Below are 16,167 nucleotides of genomic sequence, written 5' to 3'. Positions count from 1 at the left end.
AATGAAATGGTGGAATGAAGAAAGTGGGAGGAAACGGGAAAACCCCGAGAAAACCCACGAGAACGGTGTTTGTCCACAACAAAGTCCACAAGTATCGAATCAGGGACCCCAAACACCGGAGGTGAACGCTCTACCACTGAGCTACCGCGCCTCCAGAACACATTAAGAATAGCCAAGAGAAGTACCTGCTGTTCAGAAGATATATTTTATGCACTTCAGGAACTCGAAGACGATAACTCTGGCGCTTCTGCTAAAGTTGTAAAGTTTTAAACCAAATTAATTAAATAAGTAAGAAATTCGCTTGACTAAAGAAAAGACTACTGAATCTGAGATTCCAAAATAAGTCTACTATAGGAAGCTGACTAATCAAATGATAGGTTGGTCTTTGGTTAGGTTGTCAGCCTTCACTCTTGGCTCAGACTAAATTTCCTTCCATTCAAGGAATGAGAATTGGGAAAACACTCCCTCTCATACTTTCCTACGTGAAAGTTGTAGTGAGACAAAACTCAAAACACTCACAGCACCTAAATGTGCTAAGAAGTATACACACAGGGGATCGAAGTCAAATGCATTTGGATTCAAGCAAAGTTCCTCCACCACTAGAACGGAACTAAATCCTAAGGCTATTCAACGTTACTTGCCTTCGACATAGATCCCATAGATAGTCTATATGCTATTTTTGTAAACAAACAAATATAATTTAGTTTGTCTACGCTTAGGCGTAGGATTAATGACTAATATAATTTATAACACTGTAAATCCCTATCATGGAAAAACTATCTGACGGCCAAAGCCCAATTGCTTCAGCGGATATCTGTAATGCTACCGATTCGCACATCCCATTGCATACAGTAACCAACTAAAAGAGAATATTCCCACTGCATTATTTACTTAAAGTGCAGAGGTTAGCTGAACAGACCTTAACATAAGGACTCCTAAAGCGCACAGCCACGAACAAAAGAGCAGGCTGCCCTTTTATGTTTTGTCCCTGCTAAAAATGAAATAGTTACAAAATATTCCGTTGAAAAAATTTAGCACCAACAACTTGGATGGAAAATTACAAGCTAGAGAGGCAAAATACAATGACATTCTCTGACTAGCCTCTCAATGGGGCTCCTAAAAAATAAAACACTATCATATAAAAAAAATAACGTTTGAAGCTAACTAATTGAGAAAAGAATATGTTAAATTTCTTAAGTATGGGGTAAAAATCTCTATAAATATACATTAATATACATCATAAAATAAATAAATATAACTATATACCAATGCACTATTAAATAAATATATATGAATAAATATACTCCAGTCCCATTTCACTAATATACTGTATATTAATAAATGCCCTTCAGGCATGGATAACTACTTTATAATTAAACATAAGCAATTATTTTGAATATTTAATTCACCACTTGATATTTATAACTTATTTCACTGTCAGCAAGGTCGCAAGACGTATCTTGCAGGCTATAAAAATGCGTAAAAAAATGACACAGCATGCGTTATTCCGAACAAAAGGAGTCGTGTAGTTGGCAGTTGCTGAAATTATTTACTTTTCGAAGACGAATTCCATGTTCACTGCTGTAAACGCTTAATTGTGTCTCCTTTGGGCGTACCTTCAACTTCAAGCATATCTTGGAACTCTCTTGGGACCATATCTGGCAATTATAGGCCTACTCTATGAATAATTTCTTGCACAACCATTGGACATGCATTTTGTTGTATGTGTGACTTCCATTACGTTGATATGGATCGTCACTGCGGTCACTCGTATTCGAAACAATGTATATTCTGGTTTTTATAGCATTACAGCAATAGCTTTTAGTAGCTGTTATTACAACAAGTTGTAGCAATTACATGATTTAAACATTGTTACAAACTTAAGGAATGTTTATCATATCTCCAGAACAGCTTGAGATATCGAAGTGCTGCAAACGGCAAAATAATTTACGCGTCCATTACAAACCATACAGGTAACTAGATATGATACTTATGTGATATTTTTTCGAAATAAAGCATTTCACAAAAATCAGTTTTTCAAGTCTTGGTAACTTGGTTCTTATTCATCCGAAACAAGTCATACCATGACCATGGTATTCAACGCTAATGTAGTTTCAATGTGCCTTATTCTGTGCATCTCCGTTGTGCTGTATGTCCGTTAGAGACTTCCAAACTTTGAATGTTTGTGATGCTATAACATCCTCAGTTTGCAACACCGAATAATAAACGTGATAACGATTTTAAGTTTTCATTTGACACGGTAATTTGAAATGTTTAATAATCTGACGTAGTGCCGTTTGTAAAAATATAACTTTATGTTGGGTTGGCAACACTGTTCATCCGGTGATATTACAAAATACCTAGGATGTTGTCCCACTCCCTGAAGTTTCTTGGTGCATATTTTTACTTGTCTGCCTTTTACGATTTACGATTTTTATGAACAATTTCCAACCCAAACACTTGAAAACATGTTAATGACAATGACATATGTTCACTAACTTAAAGCTAATTTTGTTTTCTGTCTTAAATGGTTATATCTTCTCTTTACCTTTCGCTTTTTGACCTGTCCTTTCTTAAGGCTTCACTGAGACCATGAAAAGTTGTATAAGGTATAGTGCTAAAGAGGCATCCAAACATCTTTCACTGGTTTGTATGTCTATACTAGTAGAAAGCCGCTTCCTAAAAATATTAAATACATGTGTTACTTAAAGTTGATGATCGTATTTCACGTCTTGATATATACTTCTTACCATAGTCAATAATAGAATATATAAGTTGTCTTATTGTCTTTATCGCCGCATCAATATAATTATAATTATTGTGATTAGAGAAAATATTTCACCTGACAAATTTTTAACAAACGAATTATGTAGTATACAAGATGCAAATTAAAGTTTAAATGTTTCTGATAAACTTCCGTAACACTTAACTTAATAATGGAAGAGTCGTATGCTAATTTATGATATAGCGTATATAGTCAGTGAACTATAATTTAAGAGCATGAAGCTATATTAGACCTTATAAATACTTATTCGTGTAAATTGTAGTAATTTACAATTCTAGTGATCTTTATAAATTAATATAAACTTTAGATTTAGAAATTGACCTCTTGTAGTTACATCACAAACCAATATGTTTCGAAATAGATGTAATTTATACAATTCTGACTTATATTGTTTTGGTGATCTACGTTATGAATCCTTGCCTGCCTTATCTATGTTATATGCACAAATCTAGTATTTGTAATTATTATTTTTTGTTTATGGGAAATGTTTGTTTATATATCTTGAAAAGTTACCTTATTTAACATTTTGAGTATGTGCGTCACGGCTTTAGATTATGTTTACTCTTAAAAATGTGACTCACTTGTGATTTACTCTTCCACAGTGTTGCCACAGTCCTAGCTCTGAAGTGGGCTGAAAAATAGTACCAAATTGAAATAAAAGGGGCTGAATTCATTATTTTATACCAGTGTAATTTATGGCTGTATAACACGAAACTAAACGAGATAAAGTTCTAGAACAGTCTTCCCCCCTTTCAAGAGTCCAAACCAAGAAAGTGCTCTTTCTAAAAATTCCTTTTTACAAACACCCAAACAGGAGGACCCGAACAACCATGTAAAACAAGACAATGTTTTTTGTTATAAAATATTACTAGTTTTATTATTAGAGTTGCTATGGTAGTACAATGGATAAAGTGTGATTTATGATTTATTTATTTATTTATTTATTTTTGAAGTTTAAATATTGTTTGCTGTTTTTGATATTTAGGTTACGAGCTATTTTTTGTAATTAAATTTTACTTGGAAATTAATTTTTATCTTGTGTTTTGTGTTTTAATGCAGCCACGGAAACTTCTCCAACGGTTTCTTGTTGACTTGTAGGAAAACACAGGTTTATTTTGTTTAACATTGGAATTAAAGTTCTTATATTTTTTTCATTCTTCCAATGTATATTGTACTAATCCTGGGTAATCATTACACATGGAAGTAGATTAAACTTTTCTCGCACGTAGGAAGTATAACAGAGGCCGCAAAAATTAAATGGGAAAACAGATATCATCTTCGGTATATATTGTAAGGAAACCAAACGCACCTTTATTTCAAAGTGATCAATAAACCAAAACACTATTATGGCCAATGTATGAAACGAGGAACAAATCAATCATCTCCGAGTTCGTGTGTAAATAGTACGTTAAAATAAAATATTAAAATATAAATTATTGCAACATAGTCTCGTTTATTTCACGACTGAAGGAGGATAATAGAACGTAAGAAGAATATAAGGTAAGTAAACTGATATTTGTAAAAAAATGTAAAACCGGTCTAGGGTCCTAGAACCTTCCCTGAAAGACATCACAACACATTATTAATAAATGGTGCTGAATTGGGAAGAATTGTACCAACCTTTTCACAAAAGGGGCTGAAAATGCCAGCGTGGTACCAACGGGCCGATGAATAACAAAAAGGGCTCAATTTGGTACAATTGTACCAAATGTGGTAACTCTGCTTTTCCATATTCCGAGCGATTTTGAAGTTTGAAGAATAAAGATCAGCGAAATAATTTATACCATTAATAAAAGCAACAGATCATTGTTGAAATCGTGTTTAAGTGCTTGTTCTTTATCAAAACATGGATAATTTAAAGTAAGCGGAATTATTATCTAATTACAGTTACTTAAAGTTTATGGACCCTATAACATTGTATTAAGAGCCTAAACAATTGGCAATACCAACTACCGTATTTAGAAACACGATAATGAAGTTAACAACGATTCATATCAACAATGGTCAGCTGTAACTTTTCTGCAGAGATATTCAAATACGTTGGTAAATCTAGGTATGAGAGACCTACTCTCTTTTATATGACTCGCGAGAGCAAAAATATTATGAGTTCCTGTATTTTAGTTAACCTGAGGGATTTGGTATACCATGTTGATGTAAAATCTAAATTTATAGTATAATTCTGAGTGCTAACAAGAATAAGGAATGTCTTTCAATGTGAAGCTGTCGCACCGCCTCTTTTACGGAAAACACCATACATGTGAGTTCATACTGTATTGCACGAACTTCATGCATATATGCCGTATTTGCATTAGAATCATGTTGTATGGCATTATTCTAATGCTAATACTACATGTATGCATGAAGTTATGCATTGAACAGAAGTAACGGAGGTATTTGTAAATTAAATATACATTAGGAAGAGATCTGCCATCCAAATACTGTGTTGATTATAAAAGAAAATAATTGTAATGAAATAATTTAACTATATAATTTTATAATGTGTTCTAAAGGTGAACGTACATTTTAAAATATATACAAGTTTAATCTTTTCCTTCCTGATATATCTTTTAAAGTCCATAACTCTCGTGCACTAGATCCTTAAAATCCACTAACGGTGCAAATACACACAGGTTATTCAAATAGATGTATACTAAACCTTTTGAAGCTTTGTCATCACCAAACTGAGTTTCTTGTCATGAAATTAATCCTTCCGTGGAATGTTGGAGGTTGTCCTACACATACTTCATTTATAACGGTAGAGGCTATAATGTAAGAATATAATTTCCCTGATCTGGGAGTTTAATCGCTCCTAACACTTGATATGAATCACAGAACCTTGACTTTCCCAGTAACGTTAAATTTGCTATCTGTAATAATAAATTAATTTAATGGTAGTAATACTTAATTTACTAGCCTTGCATTTTTGAGCATTAGTTGAAATTTAAATATTAAGCTAGTTATTTCAGGTACTTTAAAGTAATGAGATAAGTAGTGCTGAATAGTAGTACTTATATACTTAATAGTAGTTAGTAATAATACTTATAGTAAATAGATTAATGGTAGTCTAATTAGTTTTGATTCAATTAAAGATCTAATTTCGAGTTAATTACAGTTTTGTGATCTCTCATTGCACTAAACTACGAATAGATCATATACAGGGTTTTCATAAAGTATGGACGGATTTAATTCGCTTATAATTTACATAAAAATGCTCATATTGAAATCAAATAAAGTGCAAACGGTAGCGGAATGATTAAATTTTTACCTGTAATTTGCACCAACTCAGTTCATTCACCGCCACACCTCCAACTGGGCGCCACTAGGAATCGACTTCTGTGGGCTGTTGATGATGCTTTCCCTTACCCTGTTCACTGTTGCAGGCGATGTTGGCGGCCTCCCACTTCGAGGACGGTCCAGAACGCTTCCTGTCTCCAAGAACTTAGCATGCCACTTTCGGATTGCACTCTCAGTCAGTGCCGGCTTTTTGAACTCTTTGGTGAACTTTCGACACACCAAAATTGGTGATTTTAGCTCTGCGTACCACAGAACACATTGCGCTTTCTCTTTCACCGACGCCATCTTTGATACTGTAACAGTGTTGCCAACTAAAAATGTAATCCTTCCGCTACCGTTTGCACTTTATTTGATTTCATTATGAGCATTTTTATGAAAATTATAAGCAAATTAAATCCGTCCAGACTTTATGAAAACCCTGTATTTTAACATTACTCCACTGTTTTCGTATATGTCTGTGAATTTCTGTATCCACTTCAATGTGAATGTCAATGTCAATATATAATGTCCTACAGAGATTTGCGAAACTTTAAGTATCAGAATGTCTTGCATTATAAGTTTCTCCCATTTCGGATGCAAATGTCAATCTGCTGATACACACGTCACAACTGAATTAAATGCCAAGTTAGGAAAGGGCAAACGTACATGAATGGTTTTTAAACTAAACGTATCGTCGTTGAGCCCGATGTGAAATTCAGTAATGTATATGTGATTTGGGAGAAAAAGTATGATGATTATAAGCTTAAAGACAATGAAATTATCAATTCTTAAATACTGTGGTATAAAAAAGACGAGTAAGATCTGTATATAATAGAAGTTTTGAATCTCTCTTTTATATATATATATATATATATATATATATATATATATATATATATATATATATATATATATACGAGGATCATTCAATAAGTAAAGAGACAAAGTCTATATTTTTAACACTAATCATTTTTTTTGTTTGTTTGTTTCAGGGGTGTTAGCTGGCAACCTTGGGATATGCTCTGATCTGCTGTTTCGTAATTTTATGTCAACATAACTTCAAAAATATCAATTCATCATGGCAAGTCCTCTAGAAGATTGCACCTTAGAAGAGCAGCGCTCAGTCATTAGGTTTTTAGTTGCAGAAGGTGTAAAACCAAGTGAATTTTTTTCTCGAATGTTGAGACAGTACGGTAACAGTTGTATGAACCGTGCGAATGTGTACAAGTGGGTTGATCGGTTTAAAAGTGGCCGAACAAGTGTAGGTGATGAACCCCGATGTGGACGTCCAGTTTAAGTTTCTGGTTCTTCGTTGGAATCGAGGATTGACGGACTTATTCGTGATAACAGAAGAATTACTGTTGAAATGATAGCTGAGGAAGTTCAAGTAAGTGTTGGAACTGTTCACAATGTCATTAGGAACATTTTAAAGTACAGAAAAACGTGTGCCAGATGGGTTCCCAGACATCTTACTGACGCTCATAAAGAATCAAGGCTTTCCATTTGTCAAGCCTTAACGCAACGAAGTTTGATTGAAGGAGACGCTTTTTTTGAAAGAATAGTGACTTGCGACGAGGCCTGGATCCATCACTACGACCCTGAGACCAAAAGGCAGAGTATGGAGTGGAAACACACTAGCTCTCCAGTTGGCAAAAAATTCAAGGTTCAACCTTCCGCTGGTAAAGTGCTGCTGACCATCTTTTTGGACTCACATGGTCCAATCTATTGCAATTTCCTTGAAGATCAGCGAACTATCAATAGCCTATACTATTCTGAGATGCTAGAACACAAAGTTAAACCAGCTATCAGGAGCAAACACCGTGGACTCTTGTCAAAAGGAGTCGCTCTTCAGCACGATAACGCCCGCCCTCATACAGCCCAGCTGACCCGACATAAGCTTCAAGAATTGGGTTGGGAGGTCATACCTCATCCTGCCTACAGCCCAGGCCTCGCCCCATCTGATTTTTACCTGTTTGGATCACTCAAAGACGCCCTACGTGGAAAAAGATTTGCTAACAATGAGGAAGTTAAGGCAGCGGTGCAAAGGTGGCTTCGGGGTAAATCGAAAGATTTCTTCGCCAAGAGAATTGGGAAGTTGCAAGAAAGATGGGACAAATGTATAACTATAAAGGGTGATTATATTGAAAAATAGCCTTAGTTTTGAAAGATTGAAATAAATCTTTATTGAGCTATAGCAATGTCTCTTTACTTATTGAATGCCCCTCGTATATATATATATATATATATATATATATATATATATATATATATATATATATATATTGCGTATTCTTTTTAGAATGTAACTCTATTTTGTTACAATATAACACATTTGGCAAATTTCTTATGTGCAGTGCCGGCCGTACTTTGTGGGAAGCATTCAACATAGAACTATTGCATCGCTCTTCCTAACTTCCGTCCCACATTTTTACAAAAAATTAAATGGAAAATGTCAGGATTAAATATTTAATTCTAAATAATAATAAATATACATTACAACATCAATAATATGAATTTCATTAGGATGGAATTTTGGATAATCTTAACTCAGTCGCCAAAAATGAATCCCTATTTTTCTCCCTATAATGACGCATCCGTATAATCATCCCGAAAGGTAATCCCTATGTGATACTGAGTTGTAGTCAAAAGTTACAAGCTATATTCAGGATAATACAATACACCTTCTTGTACAGTCAAAAACAACACTGAATATAGGTTGGAAGAATAAGAAATGATAGCTCCAACCTATACTTAATATTATTTCTGACTGTACTTATATTAAAACAACGAAATAGTAGTAAATATTCAGTGAAGTAAATATTCAGTAAAAACATTCTTGTGTTATATGAAATTCTCTGAATATAATACTTTTTGTCCAAGGTGTTGTAAGACGTTAAACATTTGCAGCTTTCGGACAGTTGTGACTACGTATTTAGCTCTATGAAGAGAGGAAGATTATGGATAAATAGATGTAGATGTTCCGTTATATGAAACTAAATCACGTGTTTTCATCTAAAATATGTCGCGAATCAAGGTAATACTCTTGTTGATGGTTACAATTTCGTATATTTTGAACATTGAATAAATGAACAGACACGACACACAGAGCACAAATATATTCTTGGAGATACAAAGAGCTCTAGTTACATGGCATTGGACCATCCACGACAAGTGTCATTTCTGCCATTAGACTAATTGCACAACCAGTAGAAATCCAGATGTTGTTTGTCCCCCAAGAAACTTTACTTTCTTTGAGTTTCCTGTGAGTCATTTCTCAACTTGCTGCAGAGTAATCACAAAAGTACTTCCGGACAAGCAAATGTTGTTCTGTGACAAGCACATCCCGTTGAAATCCAAGAAAAATACCTTATATTTCTATTATCCTTATAGTTTCTATTCCGGTTAACAATCTTCCCGGTCCTGTATAGGAACCGTGAATGTCCGATAAATACTTGCTGGATACGTTTCGCAAAGTGTGTGGTAGAATAGCTCTGTTCTAGTGTATATTTTGTTAAAAGGCTAGAAATTTGTGTTATGTGTTAACAGATTAGATTTTATATTTGTATAAAAATAATATAATGTCTCCAATATCACATATAGGCCTACTTCTTAATTCTTTCTCTCATCCCATTCATACTGCATTTCCATCATGTTGTTGCACTTTACAGTAATTATTTTTAAAATACCTTTTTGAGTTGATCGATTATCACACCAAACTCCTTCACTTCGAGTAATAGAGGTACAAATAATGTGAACGTAATAAACAAATGAAATAAAATACTTCTAGAAACTTGTTACAAAATCGTTATTCAGACAATCAATCTTTTTGCTAAGTATAAACTAAAAGTTAAAAGAACATTTTTATAGGTATATCATATAATCTAAGCATATTCTTACCTCCTTGTTTGTTCTCTGATGTAAACTCTTTCTAAAGATATAATAACTAAAATCTTATGTAATAAATCATATTAAACCAAACCCCAATTATTGTATTACATGTATTTCGTTCTAGATATTTTCTTTACGAATAATTGATCTAATGTCTGGTATACAATGAAACGGTACAATGTGCTTCGTTAATGGAAGCAATGCTTAATTTTGGACATAAAAGTATAATTATTACTTTCTGTGCAATATATCATACGGTTTCTTCTTTGTGAGAATGATGTGAATGAAGTATGTATTATTAGCTACTGATTTCTTTCAAAGGTATGACAACTAGTATATTACTCCGAAATATCAATGTTTGTTGTTGCTACGACAATAAATAAAGAGTAACCTGTAATGTGATGTATAAGGTTGCCTACAAATTTGAGCTGTTCTAGGTGAAAATGGAGAATACATTTCTTGTAATTTGAAAGTAACATTCTGAAACCATATACTCGTATGCATGATTTATTTGAATGATCTCCCATTTTTACAGCAATGTCATAATTCTGTCCCCGTCTCTATAAAACTTCCATCGTTCCTCGTCAAAAAAGAGTTTTCAGAAGTCTTTATGAAACTAAAATTAACACTTTTTCAATGAGTTCTACAGCTATCGAAACAAATAATACGAGGTGCATCCAGAAAGTAAGTCTCCCACGCGTCCCATAGCTAGGAAACCATAGGTTGAGCGAATAAACTGCTTGTACGTAAGAGAGTAAGGTCCTAACATGGCGCATGCGCCAGCAGAACTTCCCTAACTCTCTCAGTAGTATCGTAGCAGTGATTGAAGATTGGCGTTCCTATTCCAGCTCCCGCCGCGTGTGAAGTGCGAGCAGTGATAAAATTTTTGAATACATAGGGCATAGCACCAATCGAAATCCATCGTCAGCTGTGCCAGGTCCATGGGCCTAACGCATTAGCAAGAAGTTCCTGCAGATTTTCCGCTCCTTATTGCACACCATTGTCACGGAGTGCCTGTTGATCAAGATATTTTTTGTTGAAGCAACTGACCCTAGAGCAACGATACAGCTGACGGTGGATTTCAATCGGTGCTATGCCCTGTACATTCAAAAACTTTATCACTGCTCACGCTTTACACGCGGCGGGAGCTGGAATAGGAACGCCAATCTTCAATCACATCCTCGACACTACTGAGAGACTTAGGGAAGTTCTTCCTGCGCATGCGCCATGTTAGGACCTTACTCTCTCACTTACACGCAGTCGCTTCGCGCATCATACGGTTTCCTAGCTATGGGATTCGTGGGAAACTTACTTTCTGGATGTGCCTCGTAGATAGACGGTGCTAAGTTGGGGCTATACATTGTATGCAATAAAACCTCCTAGCCAAGTTCTCAATTTCTGACAGGTCATTAAAGTTGTATGAGCTTTGGTGTTGTCATTGTGATATACGACTCATTTTCTGTTGGACACTTCCACTCGTTTCTTTCAAATTACTAGGTAGACTCGCACTAATTTCACTAGCTAACAGTGAAAATGTAACTGGAATGAAATAGATGTTTGTTAACTACATCGACCACGCTGATAAGGAAAACGACAGTGAAAAACTGGAATTAGCTCTCGTTTCGAAGTTAAAGGGGGTGAATTTAATTATATTTATTATATTTTATTAGCATTCATTGTTAAATCCTTCCCATTTAGGCTTCAAATCCCGCTGATTGTAGACAAAGTGATTAAGTTTCCTGCAGGTAACAATAGCTGTGTGTATTTTGTCGCTATTTTTAGCCCGGGCTCGTAGCAACAACGGGGAGGGAAAGAAGGGAACGGACGAGTGGAGCATGTTTCATTTAAGCGTAGTTTCTGTCTGTTACAAGCTGTGTTGTGTTCTTGTGCTGAAAGAACGTGTTATTGAAGTGTAGTTAGTGCGTGCGGTCATTGTAATTCCTGTTGATTCAATATGCCTTGCAAATGCATAAACAGTGCTGACTTTTTTGTTACATTTGCAGACAGGCTGCATTGAAATCACAAAGGAGGCCAATAATGCCATATATTAGGAACGCGTACAGACCAGAGATGGGCACCCTCACTCATTTTTGCCCTCAAGAGGGCCGCCCTCACCCTCACTCACCCTCATTTCGGAAGATGAGGGTGAGGGTGTCTGAGGGTGAGTGTGAAAGAGTCTATTGAGGGTGAGGGTGTCTGAGGGTGAGGGTGAGGGGGTCGACTGAGGGTGAGGGTGTCTGAGGGTGAGGGTGAGGGAGTCGATTGAGGGTGAGGGTGTCTGAGGGTGAGGGTGAGGGAGTCGACTGAGGGTGAGGGTGACTGAGGGTGAGGGTGACGGTGTCGATTGAGGGTGAGGGTGAAGGTGTCGATTGAGGGTGAGGGTGTCTGAGGGTGAGGGTAAGGAAGTCGATTGAGGGTGAGGGTGGCTGAGGGTGAGGGTGAAGGAGTCGACTGAGGGTGAGGGTGGCTGAGGGCGAATATGATGGAATCAGCTGAGGGTGAGGGTGGCTGAGGGTGAGGGTGAGGGAGCCAACTGAGGGTGAGGGTGGCTGAGTCTGAGGGTGAGGAAGTCGATTGAGGGTGAGGGTGAATGAGGGTAATGGCGAGGGAATTAATTGAGGGTGAGGGTGAGTGAGGGTTAGCGAAAATGCCCATCACCAGAATGAATTCCTGAAGAATGTTTGCTTGAAAGTTATTTGTTTGGGAAATGGTTGAAATAGCACTTTCCTGCGAACTTCAAATAGAGTAGCAACCTGGTTGGCACAGAGTCACGTAATTAGGTCACAAAACATCAGCTGGTCCAGTGTACGAATTAATGGGGATGGTGAAAGGGGTATTCCGTGTGACAAAAATTTAATTCTCTCCCTGAAGAACATTTTCATTTTTTCCCCTCTCTAGTATTTTTTTCGAGTGGTCATATAGCTAGAAAAGATAACATATTTTATGTAACCAAACAAAAGCATAGCATTTATGTCTGACTTAAAACAGGTTATAAACATTTTTGCAGTCGTTAGAATCACACACTTTTTTCTTGGAATAGTTACTTACTCATGCGGAAAACACATTCTTTTTGTCAGAAGCAAACTATAGAGGCTCGAGAGGGGTGGAAAGGTCACGAAAATTCTGTAATTCTTGGAAAAGCATTCCTTGTAAGACGTGTCAATGTCACAAGTTCTCATAACATTCGTTGTAACGGATGATCTATAGTTTAATAGAATGACGTATTAGCTTCTACATGCCTGCTTGCAGTATATATATACAGTATATATATATATACATATATACATTTTCACCACTGAACTTAAAGTATTTTAAATTTAATTGATAAGTTTGAGATTTGGTTGCCTGCTTAAATGCCATTACACATTATGGTTTGCCACTCCCATATGGAAACATAATTAGTGGTTAGTTCAACTTTAACTAATACAAATTTAAAACCTTCCTCATCGCTAGTCTAGTGGTTAGCGTGTGCGCCAGTGATGCACAGGGTCAGGGGTTCAATTCTCGGTGAGCGAACACAAGGACTTAATTTTACCTTTATTCATTTGCATTAGTCGCTCGTCTCCCTTAGAATAAAGGCCATAGCCGTGGAACGTTAAACTAACCATTCTAATTTCGTATTTAAGGAGCTTAGCTTACCAACAGTTCTTGAGGGTAAGGGAGGGTGCATGAGCGTGGCTGATAGTGAGGGAGTCGATTGAGTCTGGAGTCGGGCGAGAGAGTCGATGTACTATTTGTAATGTGTTATAATTATCAACTTGAGGAGTGTGTGACATTTGAGGCTGGTTTTGGAAATAGAAATGTTTTTTCCATAGATTCTCATGAGTGGTGTTTGAGGCTGGCATTTGTATTTGTTGCTTTAGTAACAAATTCCATGGCATCTTTTTTTTTTTTAAAAAAAAAAAAAACAAAAACATAGAGTAAGGAAACCTCTTGAATTTACAAGGTAGGAAATTTATATAAAGTCTTTTTTCGAAAGCTACTCTGAAACAACGGTGTGTCGTTTCCCACAACTCGATTTTGGTGTTGTTTGTCACAATATTTTTATTCAGGATATAGGGGCCTATCAGTTCCTATTCCAATAAAGATTAGCACATATCTGACGAAACAGCTAAATGTTGCCGCGAACTTATATTCGTATTGATCCCTTGCAAAAAAAGTGGCGACTGTTCTCGCCTTCGGGACTAGATAAGTCTCATACAATCTCGCTGCTGAAAAATATTTAGCTCTAAATGAACATGAAACATCCTAAATTTCACGATAGCTTCTCTTTTAACGGAGTCCTTTATATTAACTCATTTTATATAGTGTACTTTTATATACAAAGTAATGTATAGATGAATCGAAAAGTAGAACCACATTATGCTTATCATTCTCAAATGTATTACACATAACTTCAAGACTCAATGTGGTGTTATGACGTAAATTTCATACTCGTAAACATCTTACTTGAGATTTCATTAACTTTAATTTTTTTAAAAGCAAAATAGAGGCTGTAAAATTGTAAATCAACTGTAGTAAAGCTCCTATAATTGGAGATGATCGTCCCTGTTGGAGTTAGATTGTTAAATAAATAAAACAAAATAAAAATATAATCAACTCGCCCTTTCAAATTTTCTATTCTTATATTCGGATTCAGTAAAGAATTGTTTATATTTAACGTATTCTAGCAGGACTATACACGGTGTATATTCTCAAGCACATAATTAAAAGTAGAGGCTGCTCTCTAGAGGGAAGTCACACTGTTAAAAGAATTAGTTTTCTTGCCTCAAAGTAAGGGAAAGAAGATAATCTGATCCAGTCAAAAGGTGCAAGGCACGATTCGGAACAATATTGCGGAGTCTCAGGTTCCCAAATCACTTGCATATATATACTGTCATATATATATAAACTTGTCAACAGCAACGGGTCATATGATATCCAAGAATACTATTTTTTTTCAAATTTGGCTTAGGACATAGGTGTCCAAACTTTCGAGCAAGTCACTCGCGCTCAACTGAGCTCGGGCTCAATAATTAAGAGCGAGCCCGAATCCTAATAAAATAAGTCAGAGCAAGCCGAAATGAGTGCGAGCACAACTGCTAACCGAAGTGAGCCCAAGCGAGCCCAATATAAAATGACAATCTATTTAATATTTAATATATATATATATATATATATATATATATATATATATATATATATATATATATATATATATATATATATGTGTGTGTGTGTGTGTGTGTGTGTTATATAAATAATAATATACCGAAGATATAATCTATTCCTATGTATATTATAATATATAAATTTCAATCACTTGAATGAGAATCATATTTAACCTTACTTATTGTTTATTAAATACATGAAGGTAACTGTATGAGGGAGACGATTGCGTCGGAAGTCGGGCGAGAGAGTCGATGTACTATTTGTAATGTGTGATATTTATTCACTTGAAGAGTGTGTGACATTTGAGGCTGGTTTTGGAAATAGAAATGTCTTTTTCATAGATTTTCATGAGTGGTGTTTGAGGCTGGCATTTGTATTTGTTGTTTTAGTAACAAATTCCACGGCCTTTTTTTTTTTTTTTTTTTTTTACATAAACATCATAGAGTAGGGAATACGGTTGAGTTTCCAAGGTAGGAAATTTATATACTAACAACTAATGAACCCATGCGTTCATAGAAATATCTAGCGAAATAGGTATTATTTTAATTGTGGGTTTTATAAATCCCAACAAACAAGAGTAGCACTTAAGTGTGTTGAATGTCGACAGCATCATGGTTTCTCAGCCCATTAACTTGTATGAGGAAACATTCTATTTATTCTTTGAAATAAAGGAAAATTTTACTGATTTCTTCTTGAGATCTTTAAATGTATACTACGCAAAATGTTATCACTGTATGATGTAATTTTAATATTATGAACAGGGACGTACGCAGGAATTTATTTCAGGATGGTTCCAGAGCTTCTCGGGGGAGGGTTCAAACAGAATTTCAGGCTAAATTATATTAAAAATTGTAAAATTGCCCCTATAATAAGACTAAATTTACAAATAAAAGTCCGGATTTCGGAGGGTCCGGACCCGCAGGACCTTCTGCGTATGTCCCTGTTTATCAATAAAAATTAAAACAACATAACATTATATATAAGAATACTTTTAAAGCAAGGGACACCAAAATAGGCCAGAAGGAGAAATTAGTAAAATCAAAAAATGTAAATCACGAACATTAAAAGAG

This window comes from Thermobia domestica, chromosome 4 (assembly GCF_964235325.1).
Source record: "Thermobia domestica chromosome 4, izTheDome1.hap1.1, whole genome shotgun sequence".
NCBI lineage: Eukaryota > Metazoa > Arthropoda > Insecta > Zygentoma > Lepismatidae > Thermobia > Thermobia domestica.
The sequence above is the reverse complement of the archived record's forward strand: the minus strand, read 5'-3'. Positions refer to the sequence as shown.